This window comes from Oncorhynchus nerka, linkage group LG16 (assembly GCF_034236695.1).
Source record: "Oncorhynchus nerka isolate Pitt River linkage group LG16, Oner_Uvic_2.0, whole genome shotgun sequence".
In the NCBI taxonomy this organism is placed as follows: domain Eukaryota; kingdom Metazoa; phylum Chordata; class Actinopteri; order Salmoniformes; family Salmonidae; genus Oncorhynchus; species Oncorhynchus nerka.
Window position 1 is genome coordinate 3,428,134 of NC_088411.1, and position 22,526 is coordinate 3,450,659.

Below are 22,526 nucleotides of genomic sequence, written 5' to 3' on the forward strand. Positions count from 1 at the left end.
CACCTCCAGAGTGCAGGCACAGGTCGAACCGGGCTGTGGGGGAGCACTGGAGATCTGGTGCTTGAGACTTGCACCTCTCCACTTGGCTGAATGCCCACTTTAGCCCGCACGGGCGGAGCGCAGGCATAGGACACACTGAGCAGTCACAGCGCACCGGAGACACAGTGCGCAGAGCCGTGCAGGATACCCTGGGCCGAAACCAAGCGAGCTGAGCTGCCACAATCTGCCCTGGCTGGATACCACTCTAGCGTGGCACTTGCGGAGAGCTGGCATATAGCGCACCGGGCTATGAACGCGCACTGGAGACACCGTGCGCTTTACCGCATAACACAGTGCCTGACCAGTACCACGCTCCTTACGGTAAGCAGGGGTAGTTGGCTCAGGACAGGGGTAGTTGGCTCAGCCTGACTCCGCCAATCTCCCTGTGTGCCCACCCCAACATTTTTGGGGGGCTGCCTCTCGTGCCTGCCTTGATGACTGCTGTCGAAAGAACTGGACCAAGGTGCAGCGTTGTGAGCGAACATATTCCATTTTATTTAGGAGGATGCCAACAAAAATAATAAACAATACAAAAACAACCGTGAAGCTTAAGGCTATAGTGCCAACAAACAAAGACAACTTCCCACACTGAAAGGAGGGATGGTTCCCAATCAGAGACATACATTACATTTACATTTAAGTCATTTAACGATAGACAGCTGTCCCTGTTTGAGAACCAAACCCGGCCAAAACATAGAAACACAAAATCATAGAAAACAAAACCTAGAATGCACACCCCAAATCACACCCTGACCAAACCAAATAGATACATTAAAAGTCTCTCTAAGGTCAGGGCGTGACACTATGACTAGGGTGGCTGGAGTCCTTGACAATATTCAGGGCCCTTTTCTGGCACCGCCTGGTATAGAGGTCCTGGATGGCAGGAAGCTTGGCCCCAGTGATGTACTGGGCCGTACGCACTACCCTCTGTAGTACCTTGCGGTCGGAGGCCGAGCAATTGCTATACCAGGCAGTGATGCAACCCGTCAGGATGCTCTCGATGGTGCAGCTGTAAAACCTTTTGAGGATCTAAGGACCCATGCCAAATCATTTCAGTCTCCTGAGGGAGAGTAGGTTTCGTCGTGCCCTTTTCACGACTGTCTTGGTGTGCTTGGATCATGTTAGTTTGTTGGTGATTTGGACGCCAAGGAACTTGAAGTTCTCAACCTGCTCCACTACAGGCCCGTTGATGAGAATGGGGGTGTGCTCGGTCCTCCTTTTCCTGTAGTCCACCTATGTTACCTACCCTTGTCTTGATTACGTAAGGGGAAAGGTTGTTGTCCTTGCACCACACGGTCAGATCTCTGTCCTCCTCCCTATAGGCTGTCTCATCGTTGTCGGTGATCAGGACTACCAGTGTTGTGTCATCAGCAAACTTAATGTTGATGTTGGAGTCGTGCCTGGCCGTGCAGTCATGAGTGAACAGGGAGTACAGGAGGGGACTGAGCACACACCCCTGAGGGGCCCCCGTGTTGAGGATCAGTGTGTCGGATGTGTTGTTACCTACCCTTACCACCTGGGGGCATCCCATCAGGAAGTGCAGGATCCAGTTGTAGAGGGAGGTGTTTAGTCCCAGGGTCCTTAGTTTAGTTATGAGCTTCGTGGGCACTATGTTGTTGAACTCTGAGCTGTAGTCAATGAATAGCATTCTCACATAGGTGTTCCTTTTGTTCAGGTGAGAAGGGCAATGTTGAGTGCAATAGGGATTGTATCTGTGGATCTGTTGGTGAGGTATGCAAATTGGAGTGGCTCTAGGGTTTCTGGGATAATGGTGTTGATTCTTATTCTTCTGTCTCTGTCTCTGTCTTGTCCGATGTTTTCTCCTCTTCTGTTCCGGTCTCTATGTCTTGTCTGGTGTGTCTTTCTCCATCACCTATTCTTCTGTTGCTGTTTCTGTCTTGTCCGATGTGTCTCTCCTCTTCTGTTCTGGTCTCTATGTCTTGTCTGGTGTGTCTTTCTCCATCACCTATTCTTCTGTTGCTGTCTCCGTGTCTTGTGTCTCTTTCGTTTTATAATTTTTTTTCAATTTTCACCTAAAATGACATAACCAAATCTAACTGCCTGTAGCTCAGGCCCTGAAGCAAGTATATGCATATTTTTGGTACCATTTGAAAGGAAAAACTTTTAACTTTGTGGAAATGTGAAAGGAATGTATGAGAATATAACAGAATAGATCTGGTAAAAAAATAATACAAAGACAAAACCAAAAGTTATTTTGTATTTTTTTGTACCATCTTTGAGATGCAAGAGAAAGGCCATAATGTATTATTCCAGCCCAGGTGCAATTTATATTTTGTCCACTAGATGACAGCAGTGTATGCACAACTTTTTGACTGATCCAATTAACCATTGTCTTTCTTTCAAAATGTTGTATAAAGATTGCCCAAATGTGCCTAATATGTTTATTAATAACTTTTCAAGTTCAAAATGATGCACTCTCCTCAAACAATAGCATTGTATTATTTCACTGTAGTAGCTACTGTAAATTGGACAGTGCAGTTAGATTAACAAGAATGTAAGCTTTCCTGCCAATATCAGATTTGTCTATGTCCTGGGAAATTTTCTTGTGACTTCCAACCTCATGCTAATTGCATTAGCCTACATTAGCTCAACCGTCCCGTGGAAGGGACACCAATCCCTTGTTTTGGGCCTGTGTCTGGGTCGCCTAATTCATCCTCTTCCCTACTAGTTGCTGCTGTTCTAAGTGCTCCACTGGCCCGCTGTTCTCATCTGTTCTCCTGCTTGGCTCATCTGCCAGGTAGCAAGGTAGAGGTACAACATGTCATTAGTAAGTTTTAAAGGCTGATTTGGACTCGTTTTAGATTTGGTTCATTAAGAAATGCTAGCGCCCATGACTGAATTGAAACGTGAGTTTGATTTCAGGGGATGGTTTGATGTGTGTTCGCAGGTGGGAAGAGTTAGACAAATAATTTTGCCAATTATCTTCAGCTGGATGGGGTGCGACCTGACTTTGACCCTGGATAGCCGGGGCTAGTTAGGAACCTCAATAAATTACACAATATAAATTGGACAATATTTTCATGTTGCACATCAGTTGTTAAATGCTGTCAATATCTGTATATGAATTTCTCCGATTTATAGTTGGTTTGAGGTTTTTAAGTTATTGAAATTTGGAGATATTGGATATTCAACATATCGTCCCATATTAATTGCATAATTTTCTGATGGTTCCTAACTAGCCCCATAGGGTTATCCAAAGTCAACCCAAATTTACCACACATTATGATTGGGTCGCATGCAGCTGCACTCCGAATTGATGATTACTTATGTGCTGTAGGCAAGACTGAAAAAAAAAACTTAATTTACGTTGTGATGCAGTCGCAACCACAAGTCTCACAAAACTCAGTTTTGAACGAGACTGATTTAATGACCAAAATTATCCTATTTACACTTCGTAGTCAATTTGACAGTATAATACATGTTCCTGACTCATATCAATGCTACATAAGCTGTTTTCTAAATGAGAAGTTGTTTTTTAGGGGCAACCTCTTATGGATGTTCAGAATTCATGCAGATTTTCGCAGCTTTTTGTTAAAAATCGCGCAACATTTCAGCGCCCTGCTATTCATGCCAGGAATATAGTACATTCATATGGTTAGTGTGTGTGGATAGAAAACACTCAGACGTTTCCAAAACTGTTTAAATCACGCCTGTGGCATTTACAGAACGGGCGTTTCATCGAAAAGTGCATGAAAATCTGTTCTCTGAAAATGGAAAAATATATCCTTCCGCCACTACAGGCAATTGTTCAAAGTGAATCGAATTAAATAGAGCTGAGTTTACACTGCCTCCAGCTGCCACAGGTTGTCTAGAGTCATGTAATTTGATTCGCAATTGATTCTTGGTCTAGCCCAAACAAGGGAACATCTTCCCTGATGACTCCGCCCGGATTTTTGGTCGACCTCTGGTCAGACATGTTTTTCTACACCGACAAGATAAAGATTTTAACATCGTTTCCTGATCCATTTATCGCTTATTAACGTGTACTAATACCTAAAGTTGCATTAGAAAAGTATTTCGAAGTGTTTTGTGAAAGTTTATCGTCGACTTTTTGATTTTTAAAAAACGACGTTACGTTATGAAATGCTAATTTTTCTTTCTTTACTCGCAGTATTCCGAGTTCGATATCTAGGCTATATATGGACCGATTTAATCGAAAAAAGACCCTAAATGATGTTTATGGGACATCTAGGAGTGCCAAGAAAGAAGCTCGTCAAAGGTAATGAATGCTTTATATTTTATTTCAGCCTTTTCGTTTGCGACGCTAACGCAAAATCTGTCGTTGGGTGACGTTGCAGTATTTTTGTAGGGTGGATGGTATCAGATAATAGCTTCTCATGCTTTCCCCGAAAAGCATTTTACAAATCTGACTTGGTGAATAGATTCACAACGAGTGTAGCTTTAATTCAGTATATTGTATGTCAATTTTAATTAAAGTTTGAGTTTTATCAAAAACTATACGTGGCGCACTTGAAATTACCGCTGATTTGGTCCCCAAAGCGGAACAGCTTCTCTAACAAGGTAATTACTGAATACTGACATGACCAGGGCAACTCAACTGTAAAGAAAAAGTGTCCGCATAACAGAGCAACACAACTCCAAACATGACAGATAAGAGGCAACATAGCCCCTAGGCAATATGAATTTAAAAAGACATGAGCCCCCCCCAAAATACCTGTACAAGTTATGAGACCTCTATGATTCATTTCATTGAGTCAGTTCTACCAGCTAATGTGAGATTTTTTTTAGATTAAATAATATTTGAGGACACAATTTAAACTCCTATGTATTTTCTATATTTTTCACAATCTAACCACAAAGCCAGCTATCTTTTCCCCACTCGTTCTGGCTGACCCCTTCTACGTTCAAGGTCAAGTTTGTTAATACCTGTATGTTGTTTACAGTGCATTCAGAAAGTATTCAGACCAGTTAACGATTTCCACATTTTGTTACGTTGCAGCCTTATTCTAAAATGGATGAAATAAAACAAATCTTAAAAATCTACACACAATACCCCATAATGACAAAGCAAAAACAGTTTTTTAAAGCATTTGTACATAAGTGTTCAGACCGTTTCCTATAAGACTCAAAGTTGAGGATGCATCCTGTTTCCATTGATCATCCTTGAGATGTTTCTATAACTTGATTGGAGTCCACCTGTGATAAAATCAATTGATTGGACATGATTTGGAAAGGCACACACCTGTCTATATAAAGGTACAACAGTTAACAATGCACGTGGGACCAAAAACCAAGCCATGAGGTCGAAGGAATTGTCTGTAGAGCAGGATTTTGTTGAGGTACAGATCTGTAAAAGGGTACCAAAAAATATCTGCAGCATTTAACCTTTTTGGGATAGGGGGCAGCATTTTCACTTTTGGATGAATAGCGTGCCCAGAGTGAACTGCCTCCTACTCTGTCCCAGATGCTAATATATGCATATTATTATTAGTATTGGATGGCAAACACTCTGAAGTTTCTAAAACTGCTTGAATGATGTCTGTGAGTATAACAGAACTCATATGGCAGGCGAAAACCTGAGAAAAATCTAACCCGGAAGTGGGACATCTGAGGTTTGTAGTTTTTCAAAGCTTGGCACTTCCTACGGCTTCCACTAGATGTCAACCGTCTTTAAAAACTTGAATGAGGATTCTACTATAAAGGAGGGGCTCATGAGTGCTCTTTGAGTCAGTGGTCTGGCAGAGAGACTTGGTCTCATGATGCGCGCTCCCGACAGAGTTACCTCTCATTCCAGTGCTTTTCTTCAGACAAAGGAATTCTCCGGTTGGAACATTATTGATGTTTCATGTTAAAAACATCCTAAAGATTTATTCCATACATCGTTTGACATGTTTCTAAAGGACTAGAATGGAACGTTTCGTGTATTTGTCTGGATGAAGTGCCTGCGCCTCATGAAGATGGATTACTGGGCTGAACACGTTAACAACAAGGGCTATTTGGACATAAATGATGGAACTTTATGGAACAAATCAGTCATTTATTGTCGAACCTGGATTCCTGGGAGTGCCTTCTGATGAAGATCATCAAAGGTAAGTGAATATTTATGGTGTTGTTTCTAACTTTGATTCCAAAATGGCAGCTATTCCTCTGGCTGTTTTGGGTTCTGAGCGCCGTTCTCAGATTATGTTTTTTCTGTAAAGTTTTTTAAAAATCTGACACAGCGGTTGCATTAAGGAGAAGTCTATATTTAATTCTGTGAATAACACTTGTATCTTTTATCAATGTTTATTATGAGTATTTCTTCAAAATCAAATTTTGGAATCAAAACATTACTGCACGTAAGGCGCCAATGTAAACAGAGATTTTTGGATATAAATATGCACAGTATCGAACAAAACATACATGTACTGTGTAACATGATGTCCTATGAGTGTCATCGGATGAAGATCAGATGATTAATTTTTTATCTATATTTCTGCTTTTTGTGACTCCTATCTTTGGCTGGAAAAATGGCTGTGTGTTTTTTCGACTTGGCTATGACCTAACATAATCATATGTTGTGCTTTCGCTGTAAAGCATTTTTGAAATCGGACATGATGGGTAGATTAACAAGATGTTTATCTTTCATTTGCTGTATTGGACTTGTTAAATTAATGTGTGAAAGTTACAGATTTCTAAAAAAAACATTTTGTAATTTCACGCGCTGGCTTTTCAGCGGAATGTTGTCAAGGGGTTCCAAAGGTTAAGGTCCCCCAAGAACACATTGGCCTCCATCATTCTTAAATGGAAGACTCTTCCTAGAGCTCGCCGTCCAGCCAACCTGAGCAATCGGGGGTCACTCTGACAGAGCTCCAGAGTTCCTCTGTGGAGATGGAAGAACAAGGACAACCATCTCTGCAGCACTCCACTAATCAGGGCTTTAAAGGAGAGTGGCCAGACGGAAGCCACTCCTCAGTAAAAGGCACATGACAGCCCGCTTGGAGTTTGACAAAAGGCACCTAAGGAAGGACTCTCAGACCATGAGAAACAAGATTCTCTGGTCTGATGAAACCAAGATTGAACTCTTTGGCCTGAATGCCAAGCGTCATGTCTGGAGGAAACCTGGCACCATCCCTACGGTGAAGCATGGTGGTGGCAGCATCATGCTGTGGAGATGTTTTTCAGTGGCAGGGACTGGAAAAATAGTCAGGATCCAGGGAAAGATTAATGGAGCAATGTACAGAGAGATTCTTGATGAATATCTGCTCCAGGGCGTCCAGGACCTCAGACCAGGGTGAAGGTTCACCTTCCAACAGGACAACGACCCTAAGCACACATCTAAGACAACGCAGGAGTGAATTCCTTGAGTGACCCAGCCAGTGCCCTGGACTTGAACCCGATCAAACATCTCTGGAGAGAGCTGAAAATAGCTGTGCAGTGACATTCCCCATCCAACCTGACAGAGTTTGAGAGGATCTGCAGAGAAGAATGGAAAAAACTCCCCAAATACAGGTGTGCCAAGTTTATAGCGTCATACCCAGAAGACTCAAGGCTGCAATCACTGCCAAAGGTGCTTCAACAAAGTCCATAGTAAATGTCATATTTCCTTTTTAATTTTTTAAAATATAGTTTCTACATTTTCTAAAAACCTGTTTTTGCTTTGTCATTATGGGGTATTGTGTATAGATTGATGAGCATTTTTTTTTTGATTAAGGCTGTAATGTAAACTAAACGTGGGAAAAGTCCAGGGGTGAGATTCCTTTCCAAATGCACTGTACTGTAGAGGACTGCTAATTCTTATGTAGGTGACATTACACTACTATAGCTGAGACAACGTATTTTCATAGTAAAACAGGTTGGGCCCCATACAGGATATCTCTGACGCACACACATTACACACGGACTCTCGAGGACAAGATAGGGACGCACACACATTACACACTGACTCTCGAGGACAAGATAGGGACGCACACACATTACACACGGACTCTTGAGGACAGGACAGGGACGCATACGTTCTTACACACTGACCCCAGAAGACAGGGACGACGCACATACAGTACACACATAGCTGCCGAGGACACCCAGATAAGACACCCACAGATTGGCAGAAAGCCTAGACTTAGAGACAAACTAGCACACACACATAATCTCCCTCCCAGCCGAACATTGTGTGACTGAAGATAGCGCACACACCAAATCTCCTTTTCAGCTGACCATGGTGTGACGACCAAGAACAGGCATGGCAGGATGACGGACAGACAACTGAGCCAATGCCGGATGACTACACCCCAGCCTGATCCAATCCGAAGATCCGATCTCCTAGAAATCAACCTACTTTCTGTTCTGTATATGAAGCTTGTACTCACTGTTAGCAGGGTTCCTTCTGCTAGTCTCTGATGAGCTAGCAGAGGGGCCCGTATATACGCTGTACCAGATATCTTTACTCTGAATAAACCTGTCGCTTGTCATATAATTGACCACCTTGTCCGAATCGATCCTTGACCGACTCGCCCTATCTACATATCCCATTATCAACAGAAATGGTAGCCAGAGGATGGTTTAATAACGATCCATCGAAGTGAGTTGATTTGGGTGTGAGGGGGCGAGAGGGTGAAAGGACGATTCACGGAGGACAGAGGTGAAGGAATTCGGGGGAGGACAACAATTCTGCTCAACTCGGGAAACTGATCTCACGGTGCACCACAAACAAGGTAAGCAAAACCTGTTAAATCAAACTTTGCATATTGTCGTATAGTCTGCCTAAATTTTGATCAGTATTACCGAGTGAGTATGAATTCTTGACTAAATTTATATACACGAATGACAAGTTAACGATAGTGAAGTAAAGATATGTGGTATTAAATCTATCCATTAAACCCGGTAGCGGCCGGTCTGTCTATAATACAGTAGGGGATGGATTTAATTTGTATTTCTATTGTGTACATCTATCCATTAAACCCGGTAGCGGCCGGTCTGTCTATAATACAGTAGGGGATGGATTTAATTTGTATTTCTATTGTGTACATCTATCCATTAAACCCGGTAGCGGCCGGTCTGTCTATAATACAGTAGGGGATGGATTTAATTTGTTTTATTCCACGGAAGAGCTGTGTGCCCCGTGTGTCCTGTTGTAAATTAAATCATTTTATTCCACGGAAGAGCTGTGTGCCCTGTGTGTCCTGTTGTAAATTAAATCATTTTATTCCACGGAAGAGCTGTGTGCCCCGTGTGTCCTGTTGACCCGTTGTGTACGGTCAAGGAGGTAAATTAAATCATTTTATTCCACGGAGGAGCTGTGTGTCCTGTGTGTAAACATTAATAGGTAACCAGTTTTGTATTACTGCCGCGTGCCCTGTTTTGGGTTTTGGATACGTTTGACCTGCACCTGCGATCGTTCCTGAGGCCTATTTAGACGAAATTCCAAGTTTTTTTTTTTTTTTTTTTTCTCTGCCAGTGATGCCTATCCACCATTGCGCTCTAACTTTGTATACGAGGGTGAAACACTAGAGTTAAGACGACTGTTTGCGCCAAGAATACATCCTGGATGTAAGGTCCAGGACGGGCTAAGTATACAAGGATTTTTTAAAATTATTTTTATATATTTTTTAACGAATGGACTAATTTAACGTGTATCTTACAACCGATTCGCGATGGCTGAGAGTTCGGTCAAACTCAAATTTACTGAATATTTGGACAAAAAAATCAGGGACAGGTCAGGAAGTAAAGACCAATATAACAAAATAAGGAAGGTTTGGGAGCGTATAGAACTAAAATGGATACAGACAGGTTATTTTAGTGGAGATCTCCCTTCCGAGGGAGATCTGTCTATTATGCAGAAAGGATTAAAAGACGCAGTGGCAGAAGCGAAGGCGGGGGAGGTAGACAGGAATAGGGAACATTTTTTCTATGTTGTATGCACCTATGACTTCTGTGTTAAATGTATAATCAGGAACAAAATGACTGATGTATAATTGAAATAAGATCTGAGCACAATATTCAATATCGAGACTAAATAGTCGAATTGATCTCTATACAAACCCATGCGTTTTTTCTCAAACTGAATATACGAGGGAGCAGCTCTGAGATAAGGCAGAGTACGTGGCTCCAGGAATTCATCACGGGTATTTACCAGTGACGGGCTAAGTATACTCAGATAGTCTGAATATATATTTCAATTGGTCAAAATATACATATATATTTACTAAAATATACAATATATGACAAATGGTGACCCCGACGTGGTCTGGTAAAAGGACATCGCTGGACATTGGTGTGCCAGCCGATTGGCCAGTACTGTCGTCGGACGGTGTGTCTCACAAATCCTGACCGGTCAACTAAAAAGGGTAAGCAGACACCTGTTGTGAAAAACTAAAGTTCTGCACATTGGAGTTATCCAAATTTAGTTTTGTGAGATACCTGTTTGATGTAAGTTACTAAATTTAAACTACAATGATGTGTGAGATTGGAAAATAGTCGAGAAAGTTATATCTCCATTGGCAACTGCAATTTTATTATTGATCAACCATACTTAATGGTGCATTGTGTATGGGATGTACTAGTATGCCTGGCTGGTAGGTGATAACAGAAAACACTTACTACATGTATGAATGATGGGTAACGGGTGGCCACCAAAGCATGAATGCATAGTCTGGGACTACATGTATGAGTGGTGGGTAACGAGTGATCACCAAAGTGTGAATAGAAAGCCATATGATGCGAACGTGATGTATTAGGCAGGGCCAAGTGTGAATGACGGATATTTAAATTGATTACTCTGACTTGAGACCGATTTAGCCTTCGGGAAAGGGTCTCTCTAAGGTCCTAACAAAGCATAGGTGTGTGTGAAGTACATGGGGTAGTGAAGAAAATGTGATAATCCGGGGGACACTAGACTTCGTAATACCCTAGGGGACCCACAGTGCATAATTGAGTTCTTACTTTAGACATAATTGGGGGCCGATTTAGCCATAGGGAAAGGGTACCACTTGGGTTTTAGTAAAGGCGTGGGTTGTTGGCAGTATTGTAGTATACATAAAATGTCGTTGGAAATAGAAAAGGTGTTGAGAACGCTGAAGTCCATTCTAGAATTCAATAAAGGCAGAGAGGGCAAGGAGTGGAGGAGACGGGGTGAGAAGCTGTACAGAGAATGGACAGAAGGCGGGGCTATTGCATCTCCTACTGGTCTGCTTGCTGGGGAGAATGAGGATTTGTGTGTGTATGGTGTAAATTGAAGCTTACTGGCGTAAATGAAGATTGTGAGACTCAAATCGCGTGCATGAAATACGCTTGATATTCAGTCGGGGACTAATATCGGTATGAATGAGGTCGGGGACCAAGCGAGTGTGGTACATTAGGTATTTCAGTTGGAGCTGGTAACGGTGAGAATGTTGAAAAAGTCGCAGGCTTGCTGATGAGAGTTATATCATAGAATATTGGGGGGTGTGCATGACTGTTGGAAAAGGTGTTCAACTCTATTAACGTAAAATTCTGTGTGTAGAGTTATATTATGAGGTTTGAACTATACTAATATTGTGGAATTACATAATCAACATCTGAACATACTTACGTTAAACATTAATTGAGCCACTGAGTAATAGATAAGATATACACTAGGTACGGGGCGACGGGTGTGGTCGATGTAAGACGGGAGTGGTGTTCTAACCAAGTGCTGAGAAATAAGGTAGATTTATTTTGTTCTTTTAATTAATTTACACAAGTACTTCCCGGTTATTGATTTTGATTTGATTGTTCAGATAACACCACTGAAATTAAACAGGAGGTTAAGGTATACTAACATTAGAATCTGTTTTCATTATGGGGAACAATGGAAGGCCCGCAGAGGGGATTGCAGGCTGAGGTTTTTATGTTAAAGGGACAGTGCACGTTTATCACAGTTGTTTGTGTGTCTAATGGCTGGGTATCTAAGAAGTATTTTTGGGGAGACAATTTGGAGAAACACGAATAAAACATGAAACATCGAGACAAATTATTTGAGTTTGAGGGGATTATCATAATTATTAGGTTTTGTTTTTGTAGTAAACGTTTGGGTTAAGGGGATTTCCACGTTCCCAGAGACATGGTATTTTACAGATAGGGGAAAAGGCAGACGGAGGGGCCCTCCCCCGCACTGCAGAGACCTTGAAGGTTGGAGAGCAGAGGAGAGGTTTTGGAAAGGGGGGGGCCAGGACAGGCAAAGATAGCAGTTGCTGAGTGGAGACAGGGGAGAGAGTTGGACATGTGGAAAATGATGGGGGCGCTCCTTCATGATGATGTCAGACATAAGGATAATATACTAATCTTACCTAAGTCATGATTTAGAGTAGGTAAGGTTGTTACCTGGTCAGAGCCAGGTATCAAAAGGGGATGGGTAAATGTGGTCTAGGATAGGATGGGGCCGATTGGATATCGGCTGCCTTCGATACTGTGAACCATCAGATCCTCCTCTCCACCCTCTCCGAGTTGGGCATCTCCGGCGCGGCCCACGCTTGGATTGCGTCCTACCTGACAGGTCGCTCCTACCAGGTGGCGTGGCGAGAATCCGTCTCCTCACCACGTGCTCTCACCACTGGTGTCCCCCAGGGCTCTGTTCTAGGCCCTCTCCTATTCTCGCTATACACCAAGTCACTTGGCTCTGTCATAACCTCACATGGTCTCTCCTATCATTGCTATGCAGACGACACACAATTAATCTTCTCCTTTCCCCCTTCTGACGACCAGGTGGCGAATCGCATCTCTGCATGTCTGGCAGACATATCAGTGTGGATGACGGATCATCACCTCAAGCTGAACCTCGGCAAGACGGAGCTGCTCTTCCTCCCGGGAAGGACTGCCCGTTCCATGATCTCGCCATCACGGTTGACAACTCCATTGTGTCCTCGTCCCAGAGCGCTAAGAACCTTGGCGTGATCCTGGACAACACCCTGTCGTTCTCAAATAACATCAAGGCGGTGGCCCGTTCCTGTAGGTTCATGCTCTACAACATCCGCAGAGTACGACCCTGCCTCACACAGGAAGCGGCGCAGGTCCTAATCCAGGCACTTGTCATCTCCCGTCTGGATTACTGCAACTCGCTGTTGGCTGGGCTCCCTGCCTGTGCCATTAAACCCCTACAACTCATCCAGAACGCCGCAGCCCGTCTGGTGTTCAACCTTCCCAAGTTCTCTCACGTCACCCCGCTCCTCCGCTCTCTCCACTGGCTTCTAGTTGAAGCTCGCATCCGCTACAAGACCATGGTGCTTGCCTACGGAGCTGTGAGGGGAACGGCACCTCAGTACCTCCAGGCTCTGATCAGGCCCTACACCCAAACAAGGGCACTGCGTTCATCCACCTCTGGCCTGCTCGCCTCCCTACCACTGAGGAAGTACAGTTCCCGCTCAGCCCAGTCAAAACTGTTCGCTGCTCTGGCCCCCCAATGGTGGAACAAACTCCCTCACGACGCCAGGACAGCGGAGTCAATCACCACCTTCCGGAGACACCTGAAACCCCACCTCTTTAAGGAATACCTAGGATAGGATAAAGTAATCCTTCTCACCCCTCCCCCCTTAAAAGACCTAGATGCACTATTGTAAAGTGGCTGTTCCACTGGATGTCATAAGGTGAAAGCACCAATTTGTAAGTCGCTCTGGATAAGAGCGTCTGCTAAATGACTTAAATGTAAATGTAAACTAATAATAAAAAAAATAAAAAAATGTAAGCTAACAATTGGGCATAGAAGTTAAAGATATAATCAGATAAAACATATGAGAAATGCACGCGAATCGATCCTTGACCGACTCGCCCTATCTACATATCCCATTATCAACAGTAAACATGATATACATGGAGTACACAGCACAATGAAATGCTTAGTTGCAGGGTAACCTCTCGACAATACAACTGTAGTAGAGTTAAAATGTTTATTCCATCAAACTTCAAATTATTAGAATAGTACACAACGCAGAACAGAACAACCAGGTTGAGGGTCAGTGGCCAAAACCGGGAACAGGAATATTCCAAGTTCAGACAGAAGGGCGGAGTCAGATCGCTATGATCGCCAGGAACTTTACTTTTGGTGTCTATTTTTAATTGTTGCGCTTCTGGTGCTGCCTGTTGATGTTCTGTAGGCAGCTACAGTAGCTGAATGATGTTAACATCTTCGGGTTTTGTTTCATTCAATGTATGTTATTTCATCTGGGTGTTGTGTCACCTACTAACACCCTGGTATCACCCGTTGCTCCCGTTCTCCTCAGTCCGAGAAAACACTGAGAGAGTAAGGTATGTGTTGCAGTTTACTCCTTTGTAGAAGTCCATAACGTGAAGAAAGAAAAATAAATCCCATGGTTAATGCTGTAGAGATTGTTATAAGGGAGTGTGAGAGTATTGAAACATGTACCTTTCAGAGTTGTATTGTTGTTATTATAGTTTACAGAGTGCTAAAGGTGCTGCCGTTGCTAGCTAGCATGCCTTTCTGTGATGCAGACGGTTAGCTGAGCTGCCGACTGGTGCCTGCTTTGCATTATGGGAGATGTAGTTTGGTCATCTACGGTGTGAATGGAATAGAGGCGATTTCACGTTGTAACTTGTTTATGTTGCAGAGTTTTTGTACATGAGTTGTTATATTTTGGTTCTGTCAACACTGACATCACCTAGCAATGTATTGGGGATGTGAGACAGGATATGGGTTTTTACCTTTCTTCATGCTCCTGTGTAGAACAACTTGTCAGATGGTGCATTGGAGACTGATGTGTTCCTGTCCTGTCTTTTCACAATACTATTGCAGATCAACATAAAAGCCTAAAAGACAGCCGTGGTGTCGCTCTTCATTTCTTGGTTCTCCTGTGGTACATAAGAACGTGGTGTCGCTCTTCATTTCTTGGTTCTCCTGTGGTACATAAGAATGTGGTGTCGCTCTTCATTTCTTGGTTCTCCTGTGGTACATAAGAAACCCGCTACACAACAATAGAAAAAGTAAGTAGCTAAGTGAATAAAAAGAGAAATACAAATATAAGCTCAATTCAATAATTTCACCAATTTAATAATAGGTTGTTTTTTTACAAATAGATACATAGCCTATGTGGAAATAACAGACATGAGTCAAGCATGTTTACCTGTAGAATGGACCTAGGTTATAAGACCTCTATATTCAGTTGTGCAACTGACTAGGTATCCCCTTTCCTATTCTGTAAGAGTCAACCACCTCAACATTTGCCTATTGTAAACAGGGTTAAATCAAGTTGTAGTAAAGTTCAGCTTCAGTCCACAGGGTGACACTGTGTCACTGTCAGAAGATACTGTATAAATGCTTCAGTCAGAAAAACCTTCTCTCATGCTTCGTCTCAGCTGCTAACCAGCTAGTTACCAAAGTGGCTAGCCAGCCAAGTTACCTACAGAAACAAAACCCATCAAATACACTAGCTGGACATAAATGCTTTTCCTAATGTCATGACTTATGTCAACGCCCTTAGTTTGCCCATTCACTAAATATGCTGTTAAATAACTGACTGACACCCAATAGCTTAAGGATGCTGAGTGCTTAAAAATGTGGCTAACTCTTCTGCTGCACTTTGACTTTCTGGCTGTCCTACCCTCTCCACTTCATTCACTGCCCCCCCATTTTTGGTAGAAGTTCCAAATATCCATTATTTGCTTTACTGGAGACTCCGGCTGACTGACAGATGATTTACTGAGTGATGACAACTGAGAACTCCCAATCCTCTTTCTATTCTGGTTAGAGCCAGTTAACACTGTTCTGTGAAAGGAGTAGTACACAGCGTTGTACGAGATCTTCAGTTTCTTGGAAATTTCTCGCATGGAATAGCTTTGATTTCTCAGAAAAAGAATAGACTGACAAATTTCAGAAGAAAGTTCTTTGTTTCTAGCCATTTTGAGCCTGTAATCGAACCCACAAATGCTGATGCTCCAGATATTCAACTGGTCTAAAGGCCAGTAATCAGAACTATATTTTTCAGCTGTGCTAACATAATTGCAAAAGGGTTTTCTAATGATCAATTAGCCTTTTAACATTATAAACTTGGATTAGATAACACAACATGCCATTGGAACACAGGAGTGATGGTTGCTGATAATCACTCTCTGTATGCCTATGTAGATATTCCATTAAAAATCAGCCGTTTCCGGCTACAATATTCATTTACAACAATAACCATGTCTACACTGTATTTCTGATCAATTTGATGTTATTTGAATGTACCAAAAAATCTGCTTTTCTTTCAAAAACAAGGAAATTTCTAAGTGACCCCAAAGTTTTGAACGGTTATTATTATTATTTTTTGGGTATTATAATTTTATATATATTTTTCTTGTTGTACATAAAATACTAATAAGACCAGGAAATCAGCTTGCAAAGAAAATTCCCAGACATTTGTGATTGTGTATAAATAATATAGCACTTTTCTGCCAACTGAGATACTCAAAGCGCAGTAGGTAGAACTCACCTCATCCACCATCATTGTGTAGTACCTGGCCATTTTTGTGCCAGAACGACCACATCAGCTATCAGGTGGAGAGGTGAGGAGTGATATAAGCCAATTATGAATGAGGTGGATGATTAGGTGACCATGATTGAATGTGGCCAGGTTGGGAATTTAGTCATGACACTGAGGTAAACCCCCCCCCACTCTTACAATAAGTGCCATTGGATTTTGAATGACCACAGAGAGTCAGGACACCCGTTTTAACGTCCCATCCGAAAGACGGAACCCTACGCAGGGAAATGTACATTTTAGTAAAATATTTATAGCTGTTTAGGCTTCTTGAAGTCAATTTGCAATCTACAAATATTTGTTTTATGTTCAGGCCCCCCGACTCTGCACTCAAGAAAAAATTGGACCGCGGCTTAATCTAGTTGATGATCCCTGCCTTAAATGTTGCATAGTCCTTGTCAAAAGATTTGTGAAACATCACAGACATATGGTGAATACCTTTTGAAAGTGGACAATACTTTTCTGGCCTCTTGCCTTCCTTGAGTTTGTGATCATCTATATGTATTTAATCTGATTCTTCATAACTGTCTTTGTTTTAGAATTGTGCAACAATGTCCAAATTTGGGAAAACAAAAATCTTTATCGTGGGAAAGGAAATTCCATTGAGAGGCAAGGCTCTGAGGCAAAAGAGGCACATTGTCCCTCAGTGCTGCACCTCCGTCTCGGAACCTCCTCAAGCCCAAAGGTAGGACCAATGTCCAGCTACAAATAATACCCAGACTACCAATGCTCAAAGGAGGAAAGGGGAAACAGTTGCTGCATGGAGAGAGATGAGGGAGCAGCTGCACAACATCCTTGTGGAGAACATGTCCCCCCCCCCCAGTAAAATCCATCTGCTCCATGTGTGGGATCGAGCCAGAGATCATTTGGAGGTGCACTGACTGTGGGGCTGAGACAAGAGTTCGCTGTGACTGTGTGGTGGCAACCCATAAAGACAAAAAGATTGTGTGCTGCCTGAAGATCTGGCAGGTAATTATCATCGACAATGTTTCATCATGTGCCCAATTGACAAATAAACTAATTTCTCAAACATAAGTTAAGTGAAATGGTCAGTGTCTGAGGCCTTCGCAGAGGTTTATCCCACAAAAGATCACAGTCATCACCTTAACCAAGCATTTGTACTATTTGCAGTTGCACTTAAACTGAACAACTACATGTAATTTGCTCTCTGTCTCTCTGTCTATCTGATACATATTTCAACCCACAACGTACTTATTTTCACCAGGTCATTTTTTTTAGCCATGGCTAAATCATTGAAACCAGGCCCACACTCTTAACCAATACTCTTCCTCTTAAGGTGGGTCAATTTAATAGGACCCTTCTGTTTGCTTTTGATTGGCACTGGAGGCGGAGAGATGGCCATAAGTGCTCAGTCTACCATAGTAGACTTCTGAGGACATTTGATGACTTTGGTAAATAATAAAGCATTTGTTAGTAATATCTTACAGTAAACAAAACATGTTCAACTTCATCTCTACATAACCTTTTTAGTTCATTTGAAAATGTTGTTCCACGAGAAGTTCAAGGCAATTTTTTTTTGCATTTTCAAATGATATATACTGAGTATACAAAACATTAAGAATACCTGCTCTTTCCATTGTATAGATTCACCAGGTAAAATACATGATACTTTATTGATGTCACGCAAATCAATATTAGGAAGGTGTTCCTAATGTTTGTTTACTCAGTGAATACCCCTTGATTATGTCTTGTGCCTTAATTGTAGTCGCGTAACTGTGTCCTGTGTCCGAACAATAAGAAATTACTGGATATATTACTGGATATAGTCGATGGGATAGTTGTTGTTGTCATGGGAGACTCAACTAATTGTGGCTGGCCACCCCTTTACAACTCAGAAGACATGGTTTTGCAGATATTAAAAGTGAACAGGACAGTTTCGGTAAGTGATTGCCGTCAAATCATTGAAGGAGAAAGTTGTGAGTTGAGGTTTTAGGTTACAACAGCTGATGTTGTTTATTTAAAGCAGAATGCACCCATCAACTCAGTGGCCTTGGGGTTAGTGTCGGCCCACACTAGCAACCTGTCCAAGGGGTATACTTGTATATCAAGTTGCCTCATACTAATGACACAGGAGAAAGGCTTCTGCCCTATGGGCTGTCATGGCTGGGACAAGGCTAATTATAATGCACCCAGAGTCCCAATGTTATTTCCCTTACATTTTTCACAAAACCTAAACTTCTTACACTTGTTGGTTATGTTTACTATGTGAAATGCAAAGATTTCTACGTTGTTGACGCTGAATGACGGTGAAACTGAATTCCTGACTGCGGATTGTGCCGTTACGCATCACAGATATGTCAAAGAAAACTATTTACATTTGCAATGGGGAAATTATTTTTTATGGAACTTTTCATGAATAACTTCTTATTTTTTCTAGAGCTCTGCCAGTGTGAGCCGGAAGCAGTGTCATTGGTCAGGTACATGCTCTGGCCTTGCACACCACGCCAGCCTCAGACTGCAGTGGTCTGCTCACTGCTCACTACTGCTCACAGATAACCAGCCTGCAGCTTGAGAGTGGTGTTTCACTCAGAGCCATATGCCTGTCATAAAATGTTCCTCATAGGTCAGTAAGTAATCACTGTTATAATCTGATTCTATACTAGGTCTACTTTGTCTGCAAATGTTCATAACCAAATTCCTGCTTTGATAAACAGATGTGTCATATAAACCATGTGCTACTTGTATGTGAAGATGCATTTGCTGTATGTGTTGATGGCCTACTCTGATGAAATGCAGTAATGAATGCCTTTAAATGACTCTGTTCATTCACTTCAGGGAAGAGACTTGTATACTGCCCTGTCGGAACTTGTTGCCGTTGTCTGGCCCCAGAAACTGCCAATGGAACCCAGTGCCCGCTCTGTCCCAAGGTTGGTTGTATTTCTTTAACCTATTAAATGTTTTATCACCCCCAAAAAACACATCAAACATAAGTTATCAATTGTGATGTCTCCCTCTTTTATTAACACAAAATATGTATTAGAAACATCTGTTCCAATTTTGTCAAACAATAGTACAGACTAATAGACTTCTAGTCTTTCATTTCTCACTGATCGTCCCTAAAGCCAACACCTCATTTGGCCTCTTTTCCTTCCTGTCCTCTGCTGCCTGTGACTGGAACTAATTGCAAAAATCGCTGAAGTTGGAGACTTTTATCTCCCTCACCAACTTTAAACATCTGCTATCTGAGCAGCTAACCGATCGCTGCAGCTGTACATAGTCCATCGGTAAATAGCCCACCCATTTACCTACCTCATCCCCATACTGCTTTTATTTATTTACTTTTCTGCTCTTTTGCACACCAGTATCTCTACCTGCACATGACCATCTGATCATTTATCACTCCAGTGTTAATCTGCAAAATTATAATTATTCACCTACCTCCTCATGCCTTTTGCACACAATGAATATAGACTCTCTTTTTTCTACTGTGTTATTGACTTGTTTATTGTTTACTCCATGTGTAACTCTGTGTTGTTGTCTGTTCACACTGCTATGCTTTATCTTGGCCAGGTCGCAGTTGTAAATGAGAACTTGTTCTCAACTAGCCTACCTGGTTAATAAAGGTGAAATAAAATAATAAAAATAAAATTTGTTTATTGGGATCCCCATGATCTGTTACAAAGCAGCAGCTACTCTTCCTGGGGTCCAAAAACTATTAAGTTGTATCCAGGTATATTAGAGATATCTGTACAGGACAATAGAACAGTGGTGGTAGCAGGCTTTTTGGTATGCCAAGGAATAAGTCGTCTGGATCAAGTTATGAGCCATCAAAACATGGAGAAAAGTACTTTGCAAACCAAGATGATGTGCATTGATTAGTTTGTAAGCCCATATCACCAACGGGGGTAATGCCTGAATGTAATATGCACTGCATCTTAAAGGATACCTTCCATTGTTACCTTATGTACAACTGGAAGGGAATGTGAACAAAATCTAGAATCTTGAACTCATGATATGAAACCTGGCCACTAATTCATATTTAAATTATGCAGTTTTCCCTCCACTTCATCTGTTTGACTCAGTGGTCTTATGGTTGGAGATGGTATTTTGGTATTGTGTATGTTGAATGTAATATTATTGGTTGACTCAGTGGTCTGATGGCTGGATGTTGGTATTTTGGTTGATTCAGTGGTCTGATGGTTGGAGACGGTATGTTGGTATTGTGTATGTTGAATGTAATATTATTGGTGGTCTCAGTGGTCTGATGGTTGGAGACGGTATGTTGGTATTGTGTATGTTGAATGTAATATTATTGGTGGTCTGATGGTTGGAGACGGTATGTTGGTATTGTGTATGTTGAATGTAATATTATTGGTTGTCTCATGCAACATCCAATTAGGCACTGAACCTGGTACCACTGCTCAGTATGTTATTCCTGTACTGTACTTGGAATTGTTTTATATTTTTTAGGGTTGCCATGGATTTCAAGTGCGCAACGCCATCAGGTCCAAACCCAAAACAGCGAAATTGGACGAGACAAGTGTGTTGGGGGTTTCCTAGAAGTATGAGCACCCACTTCACTTCCTGAACATGAAAAAATGTGAAAGGTGGGATTGCAGTAATCTTTTTCAGTATTTTTTTCCAGTGTTTGATTCATTTAGTTTATAAACAATGATGTACCTCTTCTGTAATTTGTCAAATGCAGTGTACCTGCTGCGAGAGATGAAGGGGGGATGAGAGAACAAGAGCAAGAACAACAATCTCATCTTCATGTATGACATCGCATGCAAGATGTAGCCACATGTGCAAGTAATTAACCTTTTTTTATTCAAGATCGCATTGACTTTAACATCTGAATAGCAGTTTTCTCCAAAAATAGTTTTAACATTAACATTTTGTCCATAAACTTTTAGAGAAACTTTCCTGAATTGAAGCATGGGACCAAATTGGTTGTGCCAGTTTTCCATGCTGATGGACATGACTTGCCATGGCAGGTACTCGAACAGGATCATTAATATCGTCAGTAGGTATTATTCATATTTTATAAGGTTAAACCAAATAACCCTTTTACATGATTTTATATTTCTAGATGAGAGGCTGTGGTCGTATCTGAGGCGCATTGGGAAGGTCACCAAAGATAGGAGGCCGTGCCATCGTGTTGACCTCCTGACTGATGTACTTCTCCACCATGGGAAAAATAAATGAGGCCGCCCCATCGTGTTGACCTCCTGACTGATGTACTTCTCCACCATGGGAAAAAGATATGAGGCCGTGCCATCGTATTGACCTCCTGACTGATGTACTTCTCCACCATGGGTAAAAGAAATGAGGCCGCCCCATCGTATTGACCTCCTGACTGATGCACATCTCCACCGTGGGTAAAAGAAATGAGGCCGCCCCATCGTATTGACCTCCTGACTGATGTACTTCTCCACCATGGGTAAAAGAAATGAGGCCGCCCCATCGTATTGACCTCCTGACTGATGCACTTCTCCACCATGGGAAAAAGATATGAGGCCGTGCCATCGTGTTGACCTCCTGACTGATGTACTTCTCCACCATGGGAAAAATAAATGAGGCCGCCCCATCGTATTGACCTCCTGACTGATGTACTTCTCCACCATGGGAAAAAGATATGAGGCCGTGCCATCGTATTGATCTCCTGACTGATGTACTTCTCCACCAATCTGGAGGGAACCTTCAGTCTGCTGTTAGAACGGAGGCTCCTCTGTGGTCTGATGACTAAATATGCAGCTTATATATATATATATATATTTTTTTTTTAAGAATGTGAAATGTCAGAATAATAGTAGAGAGAATTATTTATTATTTCAGCTTTTATTTCTTTTATCACATTCCCAGTGGGTCAGAAGTTTACATACACTCAATTAGTATTTCATAGCATTGCCTTTAAATTGTTTAACTTGGGTCAAACGTTTTGGGTAAGCCTTCCACAAGCTTCTCACAATAAGTTGGGTGAATTTTGGCCAATTCCTCCTGACAGAGCTGGTGGAACTGAGTCAGATTTGTAGGCCTCCTTGCTCACACACACTTTCAGTTCTGCCCACAAATGTTCTGTAG

At 42.0% G+C, this 22,526-nt stretch overlaps 1 long non-coding RNA gene across 1 annotated transcript; it reads left to right on the forward strand.

The window, feature by feature from the left end:
* The first annotated feature begins 13,442 nt into the window (after window positions 1-13,442).
* Window positions 13,443-21,461, forward strand: LOC135561197 (uncharacterized). The gene is made up of 7 exons (XR_010459280.1): window positions 13,443-14,949; window positions 16,798-17,453; window positions 18,883-19,068; window positions 19,281-19,372; window positions 20,916-21,052; window positions 21,151-21,254; window positions 21,359-21,461. It is a non-coding gene; the product is annotated as an uncharacterized LOC135561197 (long non-coding RNA).
* Window positions 21,462-22,526: the final 1,065 nt, after the last annotated feature.